General features: G+C 33.1%; 1 pseudogene; it reads right to left on the minus strand.

The window, feature by feature from the left end:
* The window catches only part of LOC139500423 (uncharacterized), a 4,248-nt pseudogene extending 1,896 nt beyond the window's left edge, over positions 1–2,352 (minus strand).
* Positions 2,353–4,447: the final 2,095 nt, after the last annotated feature.

The following is a 4,447-nucleotide window of genomic DNA, read 5'->3' on the forward strand; positions in this document are numbered from 1 at the left end:
GGCCTTTTTATTTCCCGTATTTTCGTGTTTTGACGTTTTATTTCTCGTTTTCTCAAACTGCTATATTTTGGGGCCAAAAAGGAGTCTTACTGAACCTACTCCTTTATTTAAACTCAGGATTTCGTGTTTTTAAGCCCGGGATTTCGGGATCAGGACCCCTTCTACCCTCCCTCATCTGACATCATTGTCCTGAATTTTAATTTTTCATTCTTTGGCTTAGTAATTAATATACGTAGTAATGTTAAATAGGTTATGAATAATTTATAATTTTAAAATTTCTGGCATATATTTTTGAAGTGCAATTGAATATTTTATTACATGATTTATATTCATGTAAAGAGTAAGAAGATACCGAGGGGGATAATCAACCACCAGTGCATCATTAACATGTCATGGAACAAAGACAAGAAGAAGAAAAAAAACATCCGATTCAGTCCACAAGACAATACACACATGTATGCACTTTCATATTCATCTGAATAAAAAAAATACTACATCTTTCTAGTATCTTTTTTCAACCTTTATCCTGATAGGTGAAGAAAATAAACCGGTGTCTTCTATTCCGTCCGCAATTTTAGGGAAAGAAAAGTCTATATTTAGAATCGTGGTTGAAACTGAAACTACACATGTATGATATAAATAGAACATGTTATTTTTGCATTATCAATTTGAATTTCGAAGGGATAGCATAAATTTTTCTTTTTCTTTTATTGTGCTTTTGTCATGTTTGTGTATCTTTTGATTTTTTTTTTATCAAATACAATTTTGAAATAAATATAAAAAAGAAAGTGTGGTGTTTTATTGCAAGTGACAAGTGAAATTTTTTCTTCTCAAGTCTCAATTCAAGATTATTACTGAATAGAGTAATCGTTCTCTATAATAACAAGGGGCCCAAAAAATAATGTGAAACTTGTAACTGCCGTGCTTTTAACTAAAAACCAGTTGTATCTTATTTTCATAACCTCTGCAGAAATACTAAAAAAGTTCTATGTTTAACGAACTTGATTTCACAGTATAAGGATTTTGCACAGTCAGCTCTATTTCATCGCTCATGAGTTGTCATTCTTTGCACGAATAGTTTTGTTCTTGAGATTCGAATTGTATATTTTTGAATCTGTAGACCAATAAATTGAAAATCTTGATCATGTAAAGCATCTACCAACTTAAAAGCTTTTCCCTATGTATCATATGTTTTTGACGTGTCAAATCAAATCAGTTACATTCTTTTTTTGCCCCTGCAACTGAATGTTGGGCGGGGGGGTATTGTTTTACCCCTGTCCGTCTGTCCTTCCGTCCGTCCCATTATTGGTATATATTTGGCATAACTCCTCCTACTGATTCCTAGGAAGTTTTCACCTTGCTGTCTGTTGAGTAGTTAAGTACGTACAGTGCGCGCTTCAATAGAAACTATTCCTTTTTCATACAATTTTATGTGACTACATGTCCATTATGTATTCCGTGTTCATAAAATGGGTTGACATGTCATAAAATGTGTCTATATTGTTGTATGGTCGATTAAAGCTGGTGTAATATGATTGTTTTAAATAAATAGGAATTCATAACTACATAAAAGTCATGGCCCGTACAAGTGTTTCTTACAAAAAAACACAATTATCATCATCGGGGTCAACCTTCAAGGTCACATGAAGGTCAAAATTTTAAGAAGGCACACTACCTCATGATGATACATCCACATGCCAAAGATGTAAGACCTAGGTCAAGGGTGAAGAAGTTATGGCCTAAAATGGTTGTGTTTTAAATAAGCTATTGTTGTGTTTTAAATAAGTTTTTCATGAAAAAACCAACATAAAGTTGACCTTGAGGTCACATTTGAAGGTCACAATAAGGTCATCATGATGCAAGACACTTAACCCCGTGATGATACATCCACATGCCAAATATCTAAGGCCTAGTTCAATATACGAAAAAAAATATGGCCATTATGCACTTTTTGAATAGATTTTGCCCTTATTTAATGAACCAATTTGAGGGTGAGGGGTACTTTAAACTTAAATACCAAAAAATCTAACGGTTTAATCTTAAAAAAAATTTGCAAGAACAACCGACTAGTACAGCACTCCAAATGCTTAGTTTTTTGAAAAAATTAAACGACACATATTTTTTCCAAAAAATAATTCTTCTTCAAATACTAGAAGCAGAGCATTCACTTTTCGGGGCTGATTCTGACACCCCCTATTGAATTTCGGGCAAAATTTTAAATCTAGAATAAAAAACTTACAAGAAAAGGGTATCAGTGAACTAATATTCACCTCAGCTATCATTATTAGCTATGCTTTTGTCAATTAAGGATTAAGTTTTAAAATTTTTTAACATATTTAACCCCATACCCATATTTTAAAAACTTCCAATTTTGGCCGATACTAGTATGTAAAAGATGCTATATTTGAGTTGCCAAATCTTTTAAACCTATGGTTCAAATCTTTTAAAATTTTTACAAGATGTTTAGGTTGGCCTAGTTTATCAATGAAAAAAAATTAAGAAAAATTAAACGACAGGAATTTTTTGGGGTATAGTGTTGGGTACCCCCTTAACTTGCGTGCTTCGTGTTTCCCCTTATTTCTTTTCCGCGTTTTGTGTCTGTGCTCTTAATTTCTCGTGCATGTCCCGCACTTGATTAAAAAGTCAGTGTGTTATACTGAATACCTTTTAAAATTTGTGTAATCTAATAGTAATTGATGTATGGTGTTACCATTCTACTTTTGCAATATGTATCATAATGTATGGTATTAATGAAGTCCATCAAATTACTATGAATGTTTTCAAAATAAGACGCATGTAGCGGCGGGACGCTAAAAGTTGACTGCAAGGTCTCCATGTCCATTAATAAAGGCTGCATGATCTCAAAGAACGACTGAGTAATAACTTACGGTACTTCTTTTCTAAATATATTTACGATTTTATTTCTCGTGCTTCGTTTTTCCCAATTTTATTTTTCGTGCAAAGTTTTTGCGATTATTTTTTCACGTGTTTCCGTGTTCAGTACCCCCCCCCCCCCCCCCCCCCCCCCTTTACCACCCTCTTAGTTATATTTGTTTCTTCTTATTTAAAAACTCTTATCTTTGAGTTTTCTATAGTCTGGATTTTTTGTCAATTGTTTATTAGTATTGATTTTGAAATGCATGTTAGAAGTTTACAGACAAACGACGGACGCAAAGAAATAACATAAGCTAATACATGACAACTTGAGCAAAAGCTAAGCAACTTGATTCCACTTTAATAAATACGGACTTCTGGTGGAAGTGACAACGCTGTTAAACGCAAAAATAAATTGTAACGGTTACCCTTCTACCATTTTTTTTTTCAAACATAAATCATAACAAAATTGTTAGCAATTGTACATTTTTCCCGACGTTAACCTCAGCGTTTGCTCTTTCGACGGACCCCTGACTTTGAGGGTATTAACGTGGTCTACCATGCACCAATTTTAGCTCTGGCAAAAGAAGTTTAAGTTCTGTAATTACATTAGACGTTCATTCACTTCAATTATCGCTTTGAAGAATATGAGGGTTGGTAAGCCACTCCAGCTGCTCTTTTTGTCTTTAAAGTGTACACTACACTGAATTTGAAGATCTTGGTAGTGCATGATCCACTTTGTTTCAGAGCGACTTTTTTTTTAAAACACACTGTTCACACATCTGAATGAAAAGTCTGATAATCTCTCTGCTGATATTGGATTTTTTAAAACTCTTTATATGTTTTGTGGATGCCTCGCTCCATGCTCAATGCTCAACTCTATAGAATGTGCAGGTCTAATCAAAGGGTAACGTTCATCTACTGTACACTAATAAATAATTTCGTCTCCTTTGCGAATATCCTTTCCCTGCTACACTTTAAACATTATATATACATCCTTAAAAAGTATCTTTGAAGTGCAGTCTTTATGGAACTTAATTTTGCTTCTTTTACATTACTAAAAGTCTCTCTATGTTTCACGTGTAAATATTAAATCATTGGAAGATTTATATTATCATCACACAATTTCATCATGAAATTTCTATTTTATACTGTTTTCCATCTTTACACTTTCGTTTTGACTATTAAACTGAACAATTTTGCTCATATATTTGTTATATAAAATGTACTCGCACATTGAAAGTTTGTACCTTTTGGCTAAGTAATACATTATTTGTTAAAAGAGAAATGATTTGTTGTGAACTTTAAATAGACCAAGGTAAAATAATGATTGTTACAAGTTATTATCTTTTTCTCAGTAAACATTGTACTAGTAATTACTTGTACAATTGTATTTGAACAAAATATAACCTGTATGAAGGCTTCATACAAGTAATTACTTGTATAAAATGGGACACAACATATATATTTGATGTGTCAAAAAAGGGACCCATTCCCATGAGAGACAGGAGATCGAGGCACATCTGTATATTCTTCATATAGGAAGAGACCCCCGAGGACCTGGATTGCTGCT

The sequence above is a fragment of the Mytilus edulis genome, chromosome 13 (genome assembly GCF_963676685.1).
Source record: "Mytilus edulis chromosome 13, xbMytEdul2.2, whole genome shotgun sequence".
NCBI lineage: Eukaryota > Metazoa > Mollusca > Bivalvia > Mytilida > Mytilidae > Mytilus > Mytilus edulis.